Source organism: Somniosus microcephalus, chromosome 10 (assembly GCF_052327205.1).
Source record: "Somniosus microcephalus isolate GS21.2 chromosome 10, FLI_Smic_1.0, whole genome shotgun sequence".
Taxonomy (NCBI): domain Eukaryota; kingdom Metazoa; phylum Chordata; class Chondrichthyes; order Squaliformes; family Somniosidae; genus Somniosus; species Somniosus microcephalus.
In genome coordinates this window covers 75,627,051-75,647,419 of record NC_140996.1, presented here as the reverse complement: position 1 = coordinate 75,647,419, position 20,369 = coordinate 75,627,051, and positions in this window count along the sequence as shown.

Sequence of the window (20,369 nt, the reverse complement as noted above, 5' to 3'; positions counted from 1 at the left end):
CTGCAAATTTTTCCTTCTCAAGTATATATCCAATTCGCTTTTGAAAGTTATTATTGAATCTGCTTTCACCTTTCAGGCAGCGCATTCCAGATCATAACCACTCGCTGCATAAAAAAAATTCTTCTCATTTACTTTTGGTTCTGTTGCCATTTACCTTAAATCTGTGTCCTCTGGTTACCATCTTTCCTGCCAGTGGAAACAATGGCTCCTTAGTTACTCTATCAAAACCCTTCATAATTTTGAACACTTCTATCAAATCTTCCCTTAACCTTATTTGTTCCAAGGAGGACAATCCCAGCTTCCCTAATCTTTCCACGTAACTGAAGTTCCTCATCATTGGTATCATTCTGAAAAATCTCCTCTGCATCCTCTCCAAAGCCTTGGCATCCTCCCTAAAATATGGTGCCCAGAATTGGACACAATACACTAGCTGAAGCCTAACAGGTAGTTTATAATGGTTTAGCATAAATTCCTTGCTTTAGTACTTTATGTCTGTATTTATAAAGCCAACAATCCCGTATGCCTTATCAACTTGTCCTTGATTTCTGTATGGTTCCAGGGATGACGGATTGCAGTTACGTGGATAGACTGGAGAAGCTGGGGTTGTTCTCCTTAGAGCAGAGAAGGCTCAGAGGAGATTTGATAGAGGTGTTCAAAATCATGAAAGGTTTACAGAGTAAATAAAGAGAAACTGTTGCCAATGGCTGAAGGGTTTATAACTAGAAGGCACAGATTTAAGGCGATTGCCAAAAGAACCAGAGGCGACATGAGGGAAAAGTTTTTTACGCAACGAGTGGTTAGGATTTGGAATGCACTGCCTGATAGGGTGGTGGATACAGATTCAATAGTAGTCTTCAAAGGGAATTGGATAAATACTTGAAGGAGAAAAATTGCAGGGATATGTGGAAAGAGCAGGGGAGTGGGACTAACTGGATTTCTCTTCGAAAGAGCTGGCGCAGTCTTGGTGGGCCGAATAGCCTCCTTCTGTGCCGTAGTATTCTGTGATTCTATGATTCTATATAAACCAACGGTCCTTCATGTGGAACTGGGAGAAGCAGGATTGCTCCTCCCGTTTCCACAATATTATTGTGTGCCACAGCTAATCCCTCCTCCCGTTCTCTTCCGCAGGATTTACCTGAGGGCTGCTTCCCTGTGCACCTTCCCCCAATCAGTTGGCATTTCCCTGGATCTCAGTGAACTATTAAAAATATTTACCAGGGCATCATCAACATCTATTCTGCATAAGTGCCAGTCTATAACCATCTCGAACAATAGAAAGCCCAGCCACTTCACCTTGACCTTCAATGTCACCACTATCATTGAGCCCTCCACCATCAACATTCTGAGGCGTCACCATCAATGCTGTAGCTGCATGAAGAGGACAGAGGTTGGGTACTCGGCGACAAGTGGCTCAGCTCCTGACCCCTCAAAGCCTTTCCATCATCCCCTGAAAGGCTCAAGTCCTGCAGCAACTGACCAGATTATTTTGACACCATCTCCCTCCGCTGAAACCTCTACCACCAAGAAGAACAAGAGCAGCAATGTTGTGGGAACACCATCACCTTCAAGTTCCCCTCGAAGTCACACACCATCCTGACTTGGACATATATCACCATTTCTTCATTGTCGCCTGGTCAGAATTCTGGAATTCCCAAATAACACTATTGTGTGCGCACCCACTACAAGGTCAGCAGATGTTCAAAGAGAAAGCCCACCACCACCTTTCCAGGCAACTAAGGTTAGGCAATAAATTCAGCCTTGCCTACATCACCCACATCCCAAGAACAAATCTGGCTTGCTACTTTTTCCATTTTGAACCGCTGTAATTTCAGCCTGCATTATTTCCCCTTAAAAGTCATGAAGTCATGAATTTTCTTTCTGAAGCTTCATGATGGACATGGAAAGTCAGCAAAGGTCAGCAATATTAGTGCATCTAAGCTGTGCCATTTATCTTACAGTGTTGCTATGGTACTCAAGGCTGCTGCAAATGAGGAAAATGCAGCAACTGAATTTTTTTTAAATTCGTTTATGGAATCTAGGCGTTGCTGGCAAGGCCAGCATTTATTGCCCATCCTTAGTTGCCCTTGAGAAGGTGGTGGTGAGCTGCCTTCTTGAACCGCTGCAGTCCATGTGGTGATGGTACTTCCACAATGCTGTTAGGTAGGGAATTCCAGGATTTTGATCCAGCGGCGATGAAGGATCGGCGATATACTTCTAAGTCAGGATGGTGTGTGATTTGGAGGGGAACTTGGAGGTGGTGGTATTCCCATGCACCTACTGCCCTTGTCCTTCTAGGTGGAAGAGGTCGCGGGTTTAGGAGGTGAATCCTGCAGCGATGTCCTGGGGCTGTGATGATTGACCTTCAACAATCACAACCATCTTCCTTTGTGCTAGGTATGACTCCAGCCAGTGGAGCGTTTTCCCCCTGATTCCCATTGACTTCAGTTTTACTAGGGCTCTTTGATGCCAGACTCAGTCAAATGCTGCCTTGATGTCAAGGGCAGTCACTCTCACCTCACCTCTGGAATTCAGCTCCGTTGTCCATGTTTGGGCCAAGGCTGTAATGAGGTCGGGAGCCGAGTGGTCTTGGCGGAACCCAAACTGGGCATCAGTGAGCAGGTTATTGGTGAGTAAGTGTCGCTTGATAGCACTGTCGATGACACCTTCCATCACTTTGCTGATGATTGAGAGTAGACTGATGGGGTGGTAATTGGTCGGGTTGGATTTGTCCTACTTTTTGTGGATAGGACATACCTGGGCAGTTTTCCACATTGTCAGATAGATGTCAGTGTTGTAGCTGTACTGGAACAGTTTGGCTAGAGGTGCGGCTAGTTCTGGAGCACAAGTCTTCAGCACGATAGCCAGGATGTTGTCCGGGCCCATAGCCTTTGCTGTATCCAGTGCGCTCAGACATTTCTTGACATCACGTGGAGTGAATCGAATTGGCTGAAGACTGGCTGCTGTGATGAATGTCACAATCTTTCTTATGTTCACCATGTGGGCATAACTATGTGTTGCCTATAACAGGCATTTTCTTTTGGACAGAAGTGGGCCTGTATTACAGCCTTCCAAATGCCATTGCATTGTGTTGGTTTATGTGTGCAGAACAGTGGTACTTGGTATTTGAATATTTTCTTGTTCTAAGATGCCAAGTATTCATTAAAAAGGAAAGATTCAAAGTTATTTGGATGTAAATGTGAATTGTACCTCTTCTTTCGATAGAGAATAAGAGCGATTCCAGGATTTCATACTGAGAAGAATAGTATATCCTTCAACAGCAGCCATGGCCAATTAAGTCAGAACTGGGAAGTTAAAACACCCACACAAGAAGACTATTTCCTGAAAGGGCAATGGGAGCTGTCCCGATTCTGATGGATAAACAATAATAACAATTTGCATTCATATAACACCTTTAATGTAGAAACATGGCCCAAGAAGTTTCACAGAGTGGTAATGAAAATGGAAGCTGAGCTAAAGAAGGAACCATTAGGAGGGGGTAGCCAAAAGCGCGCATTTTAATGAGGGTCTTAAAGGAGGAGTTAAAGCACAAGGGATTGGGGACAAGGTACTGACTTGGATAGAGAACCGGTTGGCAGACAGGAAGCAAAGAGTTGGAATAAACAGGTCTTTTTCCGAGTGGCAGGCAGTGACTACCGCAGGGATCGGTGCTAGGATCCCAGCTATTCACAATATATATTAATGATCTAGACGAGGGAACTAGGTGTAATATCTCCAAGTTTGCAGATGACACAAAGCTGGGTGGGTGTGTGTGCTGTGAGGAGGATGCCGAGAAACTCCAGTATGATTTGGACAGGTTGGGTGATTGGGCAGATGCATGGCAGATGCAGTATAATGTGGATAAATGCGAGTTTATCCACTTTGGTGGCAAAAACAGGAAGGCAGATTATTATCTGAATGGCAATAGATTGGGAGAAGGGGAAGTGCAATGAGACCTGGGTGTCCTTGTGCACCAGCCGCTGAATATAAGCATGCAGGTGCAGCAGGCGGTTAAGAAGGCAAATGGTATGTTGGCCTTTGTAGCGAGAGGATTCGAGAACAGGAACAAGGATGCCTTGCTGCAGTTGTACAGGGCCTTGGGTATTGTGTGCAGTTTTGGTCGCCTTATCTGAGGAAGGATGTTCTTGCCATGGAGGGAGTGCAGCAAAGATTCATCAGGCTGATACCTGGGATGGCAGGAATGATGTATGAGGAGAGATTGGGTCGATTGGGCTTATACTCGCTGGAGTTTAGAAGAATGAGATGGGATCTCATTGAAACTTATAAAATTCTAACAGGACTAGACAGACTAGATGCAGGAAGGATGTTTCTGATGGCCGGGGAGTCTAGAACCAGGGGTCACAGTCTAAAGATAAGGGGTAAACCATTTAGGACAGAGATGAGGAGGAATTTCTTCACCCAGAGAGTGGTGAACCTGTGGAATTCTCTACCACAGAAGGCAGTGGAGGCCAATTCATTAAATATAGTCAAGAAGGAGTTAGATATATTTCTTAAGGCTAAAGGGATCAAGGGATATGGGGAGAAGGCAGGGACAGGGTACTGAGTTTGGATGATCAGCCATGATCTCATTGAATGGCGGAGCAGGCTCGAGGGGCCGAATGGCCTACTGCTGCTCCTATCTTCTATGTTTCTATGTTTCTAGGAGAGGAAAGGAATTCCAGTGAGTGGGACATAGGAGGCTGATGCCACATCTGCTAAAGGTGCCTTAGGGGTGGGGGTGCACAGGAATCTGGAGTCAGAGGAACGGAGAATACTGCACAGGTGTTTTAGTGCTGGAGGAGGTTACAGAGCTAGATGGAGGAATGTAAGCACAAGGATGAGAATTTTAACTTTGAGATGCTGAGCAACCGAGGACCTACATAGGTCAGCAAGAGCAGTTGTGATGAGCAAGTGGGATTTGTTGCGGTTTAAGATTCAAACAGCATTGTTTTGGATGATCCAAGGTTTATGGAGAATGGGAGACCAGCTAGGAGAGCTTTGGAATAGTTGAATCTGGAGGTGACAAGGGCATGAAACACGGCTTCAGCCGCAAATGGGCTGAGGTAAGGATAGACCTGGGCAATGTTACGGAGGTGGGGTAGGCATCATTTGTAATGGAAAGGATATGAGATCAGAAGTTTAGCTTGGGGTTGAATAGGACGGTGAGTTTGTGAACAGTCTGGTTCAACCTGAAACAGTGGCTAGGGAGGACGATGGAGTTGGTGGGTAGGGTGCGGAGTTTGTGATGGGGACTGAAAACATAGGCTTCAGTCATAGAAACATAGAAACATAGAAAAATAGGAGCAGGAGTAGGCTATTTGGCCCTTCAAGCCAGCTCCGCCATTCAATATGATCATGGCTGATCCTCTATCTCAATACCATATTCCCGCTCTCTCCCCATACCCCTATACTCAGTGGATGTGGTGTATTTGGATTTCTAGAAGTCATTTGATAAGGTGCCAAATAAAAGGTTACTGCATAGGATAAGAGCTCACGGAGTTGGGGGTAATATATTAGCATGGATAGAGAATTGGCTAACTAACAGAAAGCAGAGAGTCAGGATAAATGGGTCATTTTCTGGTTGGCAAACGATAACTAATGGGGTGCCACAAGGATCTGTGCTGGGGCCTCAACTATTTACAATCTACATTAATGACTTGAATGAAGGGATTGAGTGTAATGTAGCCAAGTTTGCGGATGATACAGAGATGGGTGGGAAAGCAAGTTGTGCAGAGGACTCAAAGAATCTGCAAAGGGATATAGACAGGCTAGGTGAGTGGGCAAACATTTGGCAGATGGAGTATAATGTGGGAAAGTGCGAGGTTATACACTTTGGCAGGACAAATAAAAAAGCAAACTACAGGAAACTCTCTTTTTACCAGCACCTAAATAACCAGAAATCTCTCTTAACCGGCAAAATTCAGGAGTAGGTTCAGGTAAGTTTTACTTCATATTAGTGACCGTGTAACCGGGGCTCCTGGATCTGTGGCCGTGTAACTGGGATTCCTGCACCTGTTGCCATGCAACAGGGATGCCTGGATCTGTGGCTGTGTATGGGGCTCTCGTACCTTAGTAAGTATACCTCTCTGTAATCCGGACCTTTTGATCAACCGGCACCACGCCGGTCCCGTTGGTGCCGGATAAAAAAGAGTTTCCTGTATTATTTAAATGGAGAGAGATTACAAAATGTTACAGTTCAGAGGGACCTGGGGGATCTTGTGCATGAAACACAAAAAATTAGCACACAGGTACAGCAAGTAATCAAAAAGGCAAATGGAATGTTGGCCTTTTTTTCAAGGGGATTGGAGTATAAAAGCAGGGAAGTCCTGCTACAACTGTAAAAGGTATTGGTGAGACCACACCTTGAGTACTGCGTACAGTTTTGGTCTCCTTATTTAAAGAAGGATATACTTGCAATGGAGGCAGTTCAGAGATGATTCACTAGGTTAATTCCAGAGATGAGGGGTTTGACTTATGAGGAAAGGTTGTGCAGGCTGGGCCTACACTCATTGGAATTTAGAAGAATGAGAGGTGATCTTATCGAAACATATAACATACTGAGGGGGCTCGACAGGGGAGATGCAGAGAGGATGTTTCCCCTCATGGGGAAATTTAGAACTCGGGGGCACAGTCTCATAATAAAGTGTCGCCCTTTTAGAACTGAGATGAGGAGGAACTTCTTCTCTCAGAGGGTCGTAAATTAGTGGAATTCTCTGCCACAGAGAGCTGTGGAGGCTGGGTCATTAAATACATTTAAAGTGCAGATAGACAATTTTTTTCAAAATAAGGGAGTGAAGGGTTATGGGGAGCGGCCTGGGAAGTGGCTTTGAGCCCTAGATCAGCCATGATTTTATTGAATGGCGGAGCAGGCTCGAGGGGCCAAGTGGACTATTCCTGCTCCTACCTCTTGTGTTCTTATGCCCTTTGTGTCTAGAAATCTATCTATCTCCTCCTTAAATATATTCAGTGACTTGGCCTCCACAGCTGTCTCTGGTAGAGAATTCTACAGGTTCACCATCCTCTGAGTGAAGAATTTTCTCCTCATCTCAGTCCTAAATGTTCGACCCCATATCCTGAGTCTGTGATCCCTCGTTCTAGACCCCCCAGCCAGGGGAAACATCCTCCCTGCATCCAGTCTGTCCAGCCCTGTCCGAATTTTATACGCTTCCACGAGATCCCCTCTCATTCTTCTAAACTCTAGTGAATACAAGCCTAGTCGACCCAATCTCTCCTCATACAACAGTCCTGCCATCCCAGGAATCAGTCTGGTGAACCTTCGCTGCACTCCCTTTGTGGCAAGTATACCCTTTCTTAGGTAAGGAGACCAAAACTGCACACAGTACTCCAGGTGTGGTCTCACCAAGGCCCTGTATAACTGTAGTAAGACATCCTTGCTCCTGTACTCAAATCCTCTTGCAATGAAGGCCAACAAACCATTTGCTTTCCTAACTGCTTGCTGCACCTGCATGTTTGCTTTCAGTGACTGGTGTACAAGGACACCCAGGTCCCTTTGTACATCATCATTTCCCAATCTATCACCATTTAAATAATACTCTGCCGTTCTGTTTTTCTCACCGAAATGGATAACTTCACATTTATCCACGTTATACAACATCTGCCATGTATTTTCCCACTCACTCAACTTGTCTAAGTCGCCTTGAAGCCTCTTTGCATCCTCCTCTCAACTCACAATCCCACCTAGTTTTGTGTCATCAGCAAACTTGGAAATATTACATTTGGTTCCCTCATCCAAATCATTGATATATATTGTAAATACCTGGGGCCCAAGCACTGATTCCTGCAGTACCTCACTAGTCGCCGCCTGCCACCGCAAAAAAGATTCATTTATTCCTACTCTCTGTTTTCCTGTCTGTTAACCAATTTTTAATCCATGCCAGTGTGGCGGAGCCACTAAGGGACACTGATCAATTGTATATAATTCCCTTTAATAATATGTTAGCTACAGCCTGAGTCTGTATCTTTATTTTCACTGTTTACATGTACAGAACACGATCACTTTAATAGCACGGGTAAACGCGATGACATCACGCCGTTCATCACGTGATCCCCCACCGGCGGGAAAAACGTGATGACGTCATGACGTCAGCCACGGGACCACCCAAGCAGTCCTCGTGGAGCCTCCAAACTGACTTGACCTATATTCGATGGTCTCCTGTAGTTATCCGTTAAACTCTGTTAGTTTTCATTAAACCTCGTTTATTTGATTGCCTGAGTGGACCTCAGTCTTTTGGATAGGAACTAAACATTCCTACACCAGTATATTACCACCAATCCCATGTACTTTAATTTGGCACACTGCCCTCTTATGTGGGACTTTATCAAAGGCCTTCTGAAAATCCAAATACACCACATCCACTGGTTATCCCTTGTCTATCCTACCAGTTACATCCTCAAAAAACTCCAGTAGGTTTGTCAAACACGACTTCCCTTTCATAAATCCATGTTGACTTTGTCTAATCCCGTTGATATTTTCTAAGTGTCCTGTTATCACATCCTTTATAATAGTCTCCAGCAATTTACCTACTACTGATGTTAGGCTAACCGGTCTGTAGTTCCCTGTTTTCTCTCTCCCTCCTTTTTTAAATAGTGGGGTTACATTTGCCTCCCTCCAATCTGCAGGAACTGTTCCATAATCTATAGAATTTTGGAAGATGACAACCAATGCATCCATTATTTCCATGGCTACTGCTTTTAGTACTCTGGTATGCAGATTATCAGGCCCTGGGGATTTATCGGCTTTCAGTCCCATTAATTTCTCCAGCACTATTTTTTTACTAATACTAATTTCCTTTAATTCCTCCTTCTCACTAAACCCTTTGTAAGAGTCATGAAAGCTTAAGAAAGTGTAAAGAAGAAAGAAAATGCCTTAAAATATTGGTTAAATATTATGGTACAGTATGTATGTACATTTGTTTATTATTGATGCATAGTCTAGTATTTACCTGACTGACTTATTGTATTGAGAAACCCCTCTTTTCTTGTTCCAATAGTATAGTCTGAGAGACCCCCTTTATTCTTGCTCCAATGGTATAGCCCTTAAACTTGTCACATGATATCCAGCCATTTTACAGTTCAAGCTCCATGAGGCTAGGTAGAAGCTTTGATGGCTGTGGGGCAATACAGTTTTTGACCGTGTTAAACGTGTTTTACTTTGAAATCCTGTTTGAAATGTATTACAGTAAACAGTTAAAATACAAAGTTACGTTTTGGAATGTTTTATTTCGACACGCGTCTACTCATTGCTAAAGGCCAGTCAAAGCTCAGTGGCTGCATATTGAAAACTACGGAGCGCCACTACATTAGTCAAAAACTAGCTCCCTAAGAAGGAAAGGACGGAATTGTCGGCGAACGTATATACAGGAATGGTCATGGAGCCAGACGGCAATATAAGAAAGCGAAGTTACAGTGACTGTTACTTGCCTTGTTCATTCTATTCAGAAGCTAGATAAGAGCTGCGGGTAAAATGGCCGAGGTCTTATGGAGCCGTGAGGGGCTTCCCCCGGCTGTACGAAGGATTGTTGGCCAAAAGAGGGAAGTAAAGCTCACCCCAAAGGCAATGGAAGAGAAGTTACATCGAAGCATAAGTGCAAGGAGGGCTAAATTAGCTCAGATAACTGGAAAAATGAAGATAATTGATTGTCTCATGGAAGATAATGCTAATATTGAGAAAGTTGAAGACATAATGCATTATGATTTCTCCAAATTGTATGAAGAATTTACTGTACTCAATGAAGATGTATTAGCACTTTTGTCTGAAGATGAGGGAAACGCTGATCAGTACAACTGGTTTGATCTTAAATCATCTAACATTAAGGACTATTTCAAGGCCACAGAACAGTGGATGTTGAAGATTCGTCAAGCTGCTGATACAGCAGAGAAAGATAAAGATGACGATGAAGTCGGACCAGATGATAGCATTTCACAGACTTCAGCCAGACTGAGCAAAAATCAAAAAGAAGGTAGCTCTGTTACTGGACACAGGTCAGTCGCTTCTACCACATGCTCGTCGCGGCGCATGAGAGAAGAGGTTGAACGGGCAGCGTTGATGGCGCGCGCAGCATCTTTATTGGAGAAGCGAGCTCTTGAACAGGAAGAGGCCCAACTGCAGGCCCAACAGGCCCAACAGGCCCAACTGTGCAGGCCCACCTGAAGGCTAAGAAAGAACAGCTGGAGCTAAAAACAGCTATTGCGATCTTAAATGCCAAGTTGAGAGTGTTTGAAGATTATGAAGGCTCACAGGATGGCATGAATGACTACTGCCAGTCAATGGTGTCACACAGAGTTGGATCCAGGGCACCTTCAAGAGTTAAAAGAGAGTCTGAAGACCATCTCCTGGCATTACAGCGTGGAAGAGAGGCCTCTCCACTAACAGGAGCACGTGCTGCTACCCCAGACGTCAGACGGTCTAGACTAGACCCTGCTGATGACCACCAGAGGCCTGAAGACCCAGAGAGAAGCCTATACCGAGTGATGCAACGTCAGAACGAAATTACAGAGATGCTTGTAAAACAACAGAATCTGTTTTGACACACTCAGAGAGACATACCAGTGTTCCAAGGCGACCCACTCAAGTATAAGCCCTTCATCAGATCCTTCGAACAAGCCATTGACTCCAAAACAGAGAGCAGCAGTGATAAGTTGTACTACCTGGGACAGTACACCAGTGGTAAACCACAAGACCTGGCCAGAAGCTGTGAACACATGAGACCAGACCGGGGATACACAGAAGCCAGGAAGTTGCTTCAGGTGCACTATGGTAATGAGCTGAAGATAGCCACTGCATATATTGAAAAGGCTATCAAGTGGCCACAGATCAGATCGGAGGACGGGGAGGCATTGAACACATATGTTCTTTTTCACATAGGATGTCGCAACACCATGGAGGATGTTGAATTCATGGAAGATATGGGCAATCCTACGACTATGAGAATCATCATCTCTAAGCTTCCTTACAGGATGAGAGAACAATGGAGAGGAACAGCCTTTAAGATAATGGAGAGACGGAAAAGTAGAGCCAGGTTTGCAGACTTAGTGAATTTCACAGACAAACAGGCTAAAATTGCTATGGACCCATTGTTAGGAAACATCCAGGATGTCAGCCCAACTACTGATGGAAGAGTGAAAGCCAAGCCTGCTGAATCAAAAACTCTCAGGAAAGGTGATTCCAAGGGAAGCAGCTTTGCAACTATCGTCACTCAAGCTGGGGAAGAAAAGTCTCAAAACTCATCTCCCAAAAAGAGCAGCACCATGACACCTGCTAATGCCTTTCAGAAGCCATGTTTATTCTGCCAGAAGAATCACACATTGGATTTCTGCAGTGACATCAAAGCACAGCCACATAAAGACAGAATTGAATTTCTGAAGTACAATGGCCTATGTTTTGGATGTCTTTCTCAGGGGCACCTGAGCAGAAACTGTAAGCAACGAACAACATGCAGAGAGTGCACTCGGAAACATCCCAGTCTGCTGCATATCCATAAAGAAGAACAAGTCTCTAAGAAGAGTGAAGAAAACAATACCGACGAGAAGGTTGTTTCAAGTGCTCTGGTGTCGCTAGGACCAGAGACTTGTGGATTCACTGGGGCTGGTGACAGTGATTGTATTCTTGCCATCGTACCTGTAAAGATCAAGTCTAAGAGGAGTGAGAAGTTTGTGGAGAATTACGCCTTCATGGATCCAGGTAGTTCAGCAACGTTCTGCACAGAAACACTCATGCGACAGCTGAACGTTAGAGGCAGAAGAACAGAAATCCTATTACGCACCATCGGTCATGAGAAGTCAGTGCAAAGTTACATCCTATCAGACTTAGAAGTGTGTTGACTTGAAGAGAAGGACTTCATAGACCTGCCTAATGTTTTCACACGGAGGGAGTTTCCTGTTAAAATAGGGAACTTAGCCCTGCAGAAGGATGTGGAGAGATGGCCTTACCTGGAAAAGGTGCATCTCCCATACGTTGAAGCAGAAATTGGCCTATTAATTGGAAGCAATGCCTACAAAACTATGGAGCCATGGCAGGTGATAAACAGCAAGGATGACAGACCCTACGCCGTCAGGACAGCCCTTGGATGGGTAGTCAATGGACCGGTAAGGAGAGATGATGGCAACAAGGAGCAACGACAAAATGTCACAGTTAATCGTATCTCTATCGCAAGCATTGAAGAGCTGTTGATACAATAGTTCAACGCAGACTTCTCAGAACGCAGCTGTGAGGAAAAGACAGAGATGTCACAAGAAGACCATCAGTTCATGAATTTGATGACAAGGTCTACACAGTTCATTGATGGCCACTATCACATTGGTTTGCCACTGAGAAGACAGACCGCGAAGATGCCGAACAATCGCTGCATAGCAGAGCAGCGTGCCATCAGTCTAAAGAGAAAGCTGAACAAGAACCCCGACTTTCACGAAGACTACAAAGGCTTCATGAGAAACATCATAGCGAAAGGCTATGATGTAAAAGTGCCCGAGGAACAGTTGAACAGAGAAGATGGAAGGGTCTGGTACATTCCTCATCACGGTGTGTATCACCCAAAGAAGAAAAAGATCCGTGTAGTGTTTGACTGCACCGCCTCATTCAGAGGAACTTCACTGAATGACCAGCTGCTTCAAGGTCCTGATCTTACTCATACCCTCATTGGCGTCTTGACGAGGTTTAGACAAGAGCTCGTTGCCATGATGGCAGATATAGAATCAATGTTCTACCAAGTCAGAGTCCCTGATGAAGATGCTGATCTTCTGCGTTTCCTTTGGTGGCCAGATGGTGACGTTAGTCAAGCTATGGTGGAATGTAGAATGGCTGTACACTTGTTCGGAGCCACATCATCTCCCAGCTGTGCAAGATACGCTCTCAGAAAGACTGCAGAAGATGGCAAAGGCAAGGCACCATCAGAGGCTGTGGAGACAATCTTCAGAAACTTTTACGTCGATGACTGTCTGAAGTCCGTGTCAACAGAAGACGATGCCATTGCACTGTCAAGAGACCTTAGAACTCTGTGTTCGAATGGAGGATTCCATTTGACTAAGTGGATAAGCAACAGCAGAGCAGTTCTAGCTTCTATCCCAGAAAAGGAAAGAGCCACTGAAGTCAAAGATCTGGACCTGAGCCACGATGTCCTTCCTATCGAGAGAGCTCTTGGTGTACAATGGTGCATTGAGTCAGACACGTTCAACTTCAGAATAATGGTGAACAAAAGACCATCCACAAGACGAGGGATTCTCTCCGTGGTCAGTTCCATCTACGACCCTCTTGGATTCCTGGCACCACTCATTCTGCCGGTGAAGCTGATCCTACAAGAGCTGTGTAGAGACAAGAGAGACTGGGATGAAGATATCCCAGAAGGTCAAGCTCAGAGTCGGCTCAGATGGTTGACAGATTTGCAACAACTTTCTAGCTTCAACGTCAGTAGATGCATCAAGCCTGTGAGTTTTGGAGTTACAAAGACGGCTCAACGACATCATTTCTCGGATGCCACTGAGGGCGGCTATGGCACGGCTACTTACCTCTTGCTGACAAATCAACAGGGCCAGAAACATTGTTCCTTCCTCATGGGGAAATCCAGGGTGGCTCCGCTGAAGCAGGTCACCATCCCGAGACTGGAGTTGACGGCAGCGGTTGTTGCAGTTAAAATTGACAAGGTGATGCGGAAAGAGTTACAGCTCCCACTAGAAGAATCTGTCTTCTGGACGGATAACACTACAGTGCTGAAGTATATAGAAAATGAGAAGATCCGCTTCAAGACCTTCGTAGCAAACAGAATCTCATCCATTAGAGAAGCTACACAACCATCTCAGTGGAGGTATGTAAACACCTAATTAAACCCAGCAGATCAAGCCTCACGGGGATTGAAGGCTGAAAACTTCATGAGGAGCGAAACTTGGATACAAGGCCCAAGTTATCTGCTGGAAACAGAGAGATCATGGCCAGAAAGACCAGATATGCCAAATCAGATTGCTGAAGACGACGTCGAAGTCAAGAGATCAGTCACAGCAAATCTTATAACTACGAAAGAGAACTTTGACACAGTGAACAAGCTTGTTAACCATTTCTCAGGATGGCACCAGTTGAGGAAAGCAGTTGCATGGTTTCTAAGGCTGAAAGAGTTGCTGCTACACCTGAGCGGTAAGAGAAAAAAGTATCGAGCCACTATCAGTCAGTCTGAAAGTAACCCTGATAAGCAGAGAATGCTTCTACAGCAGTATATGCACCAGCACAAGACCACATTGGGTAAGAATTCATTAACCGTGGAGGATTTGGCCAAGGCTGAGATGGAGATAGTTTGCTTCAGTCAAAGACAAAGATATCCAGAAGAAATCGAAGCTTTACAGCGAAATATTCCAATCAAGAAAGGTAGTCATATCTACAAGCTGGACCCTACACTCCAAGATGGAGTACTGAGGGTGGGAGGGCGACTAAACAAATCTGCTATGCCAGAGGAGGCCAAGCATCCTGCTATCCTTTCTAAGGACCTCCGGGTTGCTACTCTCATTCTTCAGCATATACACCAGAGTATTGGACACAGTGGGAGGAACCACGTGCTTGTGAAGCTAAGACAAAGATACTGGATTCCAGGAGCTAATCCTGTAATAAGAAAAATACTCTCTGAATGCATTGTTTGCAGACGGTTACACGCTAGAGCTGGGGAGCAGAAAATGGCAGACCTGCCTGAAGACCGTTTGTTACCAGACAAGCCCCCATTTACAAATGTAGGGGTGGAATATTTCGGGCCTTTCGAGGTAAAGCGAGGACGGAGCCTTGTCAAGAGATATGGTGTGCTTTTCACTTGTTTGACCATCAGTGCAGTTCATATTGAGGTGGCACACACGCTTGACACTGATTCCTGTATTAACGCCCTGCCGCTTTGTCTGTAGAAGAGGACAGGTGTCCATTATGCGTTCTGATAATGGCACTAATTTTGTCGGAGCAGAGAGAGAACTACGGGAAGCTATTGAAGGTTGGAATCAGCTCAACATACAGGAAGCCATGATGCAAACAGGAATTAAGTGGATCTTCAAACCACCGGCTGCATCCCACCACGGAGGTGTCTGGGAAAGACAGGTACGCACCGTAAGAAAACTATTCAATTCTGTACTGAAGCTGCAAATGCTTGAAGACATGGGACTTCAAACCGTTCTGTGTGAGGTTAAAGCCATCATTAATGACCGACCGATAACTAAGACATCTGATGATCCCAATGACCTCGAAGCCCTAACCCCGAACCACCTGTTGTTGTTGAAAACACAGCCAGTCATGCCCCCGGGAGTCTTCAAAAAGGAAGATCTGTATGCACGTCGGAAGTGGAGGCAAGTTCAGTATATGTCAGACTTTTTCTGGACCAGATGGACAAGAGAATACTTACCTCTGCTACAGGAGCGTCACAAATGGTCCAAAGTAAAGAGGAACTTCATTGTCGGAGACATCGTCTTAATCATGGATGATTCAGCCCCCAGAAATTCTTGGTTGATGGGAAAAATAATTAAGACCATGCCAGACTCCAGAGGCGTTGTTTGTCGCGTTTACATAGAAACATAGAAACATAGGAGCTAGGAGCAGGAGTAGGCCATTCGGCCCTTCGAGCCTGCTCCGCCATTCAATGAGATCATGGCTGATCATCCAAATTCAGTACCCTGTCCCTGCCTTCTCCTCATATCCCTTGATCCCTTTAGCCTTAAGAAATATATCCAACTCCTCCTTGAATATATTTAATGAACTGGCCTCCACCGCCCTCTGTGGCAGAGAATCCACAGGTTCACCACTCTCTGGGTGAAGAAATTCCTCCTCATTTCAGTCCTAAATGGCTTACCCCTTATCCTTAGACTATGACTCCTGGTTCTGGACTCCCCGGCCATCAGAAACATCCTTCCTGCATTTAGTCTATCCAGGCCTGACAGAATTTTATAGGTTTCGATGAGATCCCCTCTCAATCTTCTAAACTCCAGTGAGTATAAGCCCAATCGAAACAATCTCTCCTCATACGTCATTCCTGCCATCCCAGGTATCAGCCTGGTGAATCTTCGCTGCACTCCTTCCATGGCAAGAATGTCCTTCCTCAGGTAAGGTGACCAAAACTGCACACAATCCTCAAGGTGCGGTCTCACCAAGGCCCTGTACAACTGCAGCAAGACATCCTTGTTCTTGTACTCGAACCCTCTTGCTACGAAGGCCAACACACCATTTGCCTTTTTAACCGCCTGCTGCACCTGCATGCTTACCTTCAGTGACTGGTGCACAAGAACACCCAGGTCTCTTTGCACTTCCCCTTCTCCCAACCTATTGCCATTCAAATAATAATCTGCCTTCCTGTTTTTGCCACCAAAGTGGATAACCTCACATTTATCCACATTATAGTGCATTTGCCATGTTCCTGCCCAATCACCCAACCTGTCCAAATCGTACTGGAGTTTCACGACATCCTCCTCACAGCATAACCTCCCACCCAGCTTTGTGTCGTCTGCAACTTTGGAGATATTGGCCTAGAAATTGAGTTGACGCCGCGCCAGGGTTTTAGCGCCGGAAATTTAGCGCCGGCACTAATTCCCTTGCGCGCGCCAAAAATTCAGTAGCGCCGCGCCCAGACGGCTGCCGGCGCTACTGGCGGGCGTGAGTGCCTCCCAGTGGGCGCTGAGTGCCGCATTGCGGCGCTAATCCGGCACTGCGGCACCCGATGCGGTGCAGCAGGCTGGGGAAGTGCAGGCCTCCTCCTCCCGTTAAGGAGGCGCTGCCTTCACCCGATCGCTGGCCGTTTGATTTTTTCAAAAATGAGCCCGGCACCTCGGACAAGTGCCGGGCTTGCAGGCCAGACGCATCTGTTCCGCGGGGGGGTGGGTGGAGGAGTCCGGGGAGGGAGGTGCGGGCAGGCGGCCGGCGGGAAAGCGGCCGGCCGCCGCGCGACCTTAATGCGCCGGCGCTAACTTGTGTAAGACTCGGTTGCCAGAGTCTTAGTTGCGGCTGCCACGGGCGAGGCGGCCGCAACTGAATTTCGGCGTTCGGGCGCGTTGCCACGGCAACCGGGACGCTGCGCACACCGATGACGTCATCGGTGCCGGCGCAGCGCAACCGGCTAAAGCCGATGGCAGTGCCGAAGTGAATTTCAGAAACGGCTATCATTGCGGCGCTAGGCCCTCTAGCGCCGCAAAATGGGCGCTAACCCTACTGAATTTTCAGCCCATTACATCCAATTCCCTCGTCCAGATCATTAATATATATTGTGAACAGCTGGGACCCTAGGGCCGATCCTTGCGGTACCCCACTAGTCACTGCCTGCCACTCGGAAAATGACCCGTTTATTCCAACTCTTTGCTTTCTGTCCACCAACCAGTTCTCTATCCAAGTAAATACCTTGCCCCCAATCCCACGTGCCTTAATTTTGCACGCTAATCTCTTATGCGGGACCTTATCGAAAGCCTTCTGAAAGTCCAAATACACCACATCCACTGGTTCTCCCTTATCTATTTTACCAGTTACATCCTCAAAAAATTCCAGTAGATTAGTCAAGCATGATTTACCTTTTGTAAATCCATGTTGACTTTGTCCGATCCAGTCATTGCTTTCCAAGTGCTCTGCTATTACATCTTTTATAATGGACTCTAGCATTTGCCCCACTACCGCTGTCAAGCTTACCGGTCTATAATTCCCCGCCTTTTCTCTACCAGCTTTTTTGAATAGTGGGGTAACATTAGCTACCCGCCAATCCATGGGTACCGTTCCAGAGTCTATCGAGTTCTGGAAGATGACCAGCAATGCATCTACTATTTCTAGGGCCACTTCCTTAAGTACCCTGGGATGTAGATTATCAGGCCCTGGGGATTTATCGGCCTTCAGTGCCATCAATTTTCCTAACACCATTTCCCTACAAATACTGATTTCTTTCAGTTCCACCCTTTCATCAGACCCTATGTTCCCCGGCATCTCTGGGAGGTTATTTGTGTCCTCCTTTGTGAAGACAGAACCAAAATATGTATTTAATTGGTCAGCCATTTCTTTGTTCCCCATTATGAATTCCCCTGATTCTGACTGCAAGGGACCTACGCTTGTCTTCACCAATCTTTTTCTCTTCACATATCTATAGAAGTTTTTACAGTCAGTTTTTATGTTCCCTGAAAGCTTACTCTCATATTCTATTTTCCCTTTCTTAATTAATCCCTTTGTCCTCCTTCGTTGAATCCTAAACTGCTCCCAATCCTCAGGATTATTGCTTTTTCTGGCCAATTTATATGCCTTCTCCTTGGACCTTATGCTATCCCTAATTTCCCTTGTTAGCCACGGTTGGGTCACCTTTTTGTTTTATTTTTATGCCAAACTGGGATGAACAAATTCTGTAGTTCATCCATTCGGTCTTTGAATGTTTGCCATTGCCTATCCACCGTCAACCCTTTGTGTGCCATTCCCCAATCAATCCTACCCAACTCGCTCCTCAGACCATCGTAGTTTCCTTTATTTAAATTGAGGACCCTTGTCTCTGAGTCAACTTAATGAAGAATTCGATCATATTATGATCGCTCCTACCCAAGGGGCCTCGTACAACAAGATTGCTAATTAATCCTTTCTTGTTACATAATACCCAGTCTAAGATGGCCTGATCTCTGGTTGGTTCCTTGACATATTGGTCCAGGAAACCATCCCGTAAACACTCCAGGAATTCCTCCTCCACAGTATTGTTACTAATTTGGTTGGCCCAATCTATACGTAGATTAAAGTCACCCATGATGACTGCTGTGCCCTTATTGCACGCTTCTTTAATTTCCCTTTTAATGCCATCCCCAAGCTCTGCCTTACTGTTTGGAGGTCTATAAACCACTCCCACTAACATTTTTTCCCCTTAGTATTTCTCAATTCCACCCATACAGATTCCACCTCATCTGAGCTAATATCCTTCATTACAATTGTGTTAATCCTTTCTTTAACCAGTGATGCTACCCCACCTCCCTTTCCTTTTTGCCTACATTTCCTGAATATCGAATACCCCTGGATGTTGAGTTCCCAGTCCTGGCCTTCCTTGAGCCACGTTTCCGTAATCCCAACCAAATCGTATTTGTTTACTTCTATTTGCGCAGCCAATTCATCCACCTTATTACAAATGCTCCTCACATTAAGACACAAAGCCTTCAGGCTTGTTTTTTTAACGCTCTTAGACCTATTAGAATTATTATTTACTGTGGCCATGTTTGATTTAAACCGTTGATTTCTCTGACTGCCACTTTTGTTTTTCTCCTTCCTATCTTTTGCTTTTATCCTTGTTTCCCTTTCCTCTTTCTCCCTGCTCAGGTTCCCAACCCCCTTCCATTTTAGTTTAAACCCTTCCCCACAGCACTAGCAAACACTCCCCCTAGGACATCGGTTCCAGCCCTGCCCAGGTGCAAACCATCCAGTTTGAACTGGTCCCACCTCCCCCAGAACCGGTTCCAATGTCCCAGGAACTTGAATCCCTCCCCCTGGCACCATTCCTCTAGCCATGTATTCATGTGAAGTATCCTTCTATTTCTACTCTGACTAGCACGTGGCACTGGTAGCAATCCTGAGATTACTACCTTTGAGGTCCTGTTTTTTAATTTATCTCCTAACTCCCTATATTCTGCTTTTAGGACCTCATCCTGCTTTTTACCTATATCGTTGGTGCCTATATGCACCACAACAACTGGCTGTTCACCCTCCCCTTCCAAGATGTTCTGCAGCCGCTCGGAGACATCCTTGTCCCTTGCACCAGGGAGGCAACACACCATCCTGGAGTCTCGTTTGCAGCCGCAGAAATGCCTATCTATTCCCCTTACAATTGAATCCCCTATTACTATAGCTCTACCCCTCTTTTTCCTCCCATTCTGTGCAGCAGAGCCACCCCTGGTGCCAGGAAGTTGGCTGCTGCTGCCTTCCTCTGATAAGCCATCCCCCCCAACAGTACTCAAAGTGGTGTATCTGTTGGAGAGGGGGATGGCCACAGGGGACCTCTGCACTACCTGCCTATGCCTAGTACTCTGCCTGTTGGTCACCCGTTCCCTTCCTGTCCAATCTCTTCCTGCGGTGTGTCCAACTCCGTAAATGTGCTATTCACGATGTCCTGAGCATCGTGAACGCTCCAGTATGTTTCCAATTGCAGCTCCAGTGCCGCAATGTGGTCTGTCAGTAGCTGCAGCTGGGTGCACTTCCTGCACACGTAGTTGTCAGGGACACAGGAAGTGTCCCTGAGTTCCCACATATCGCAGGAGGAGCAGATCACGGGGCCCGGCTGTCCTGCCATGACTTACCCTTTAATTAATTGAATTTAAATTAAATCAATCAATCCCACTAATTACACTACAGTTAACTGGTTTACCAACAGTCCCTGCTACACCAGAGAGACCTTAGAAACTATAAACCAGTG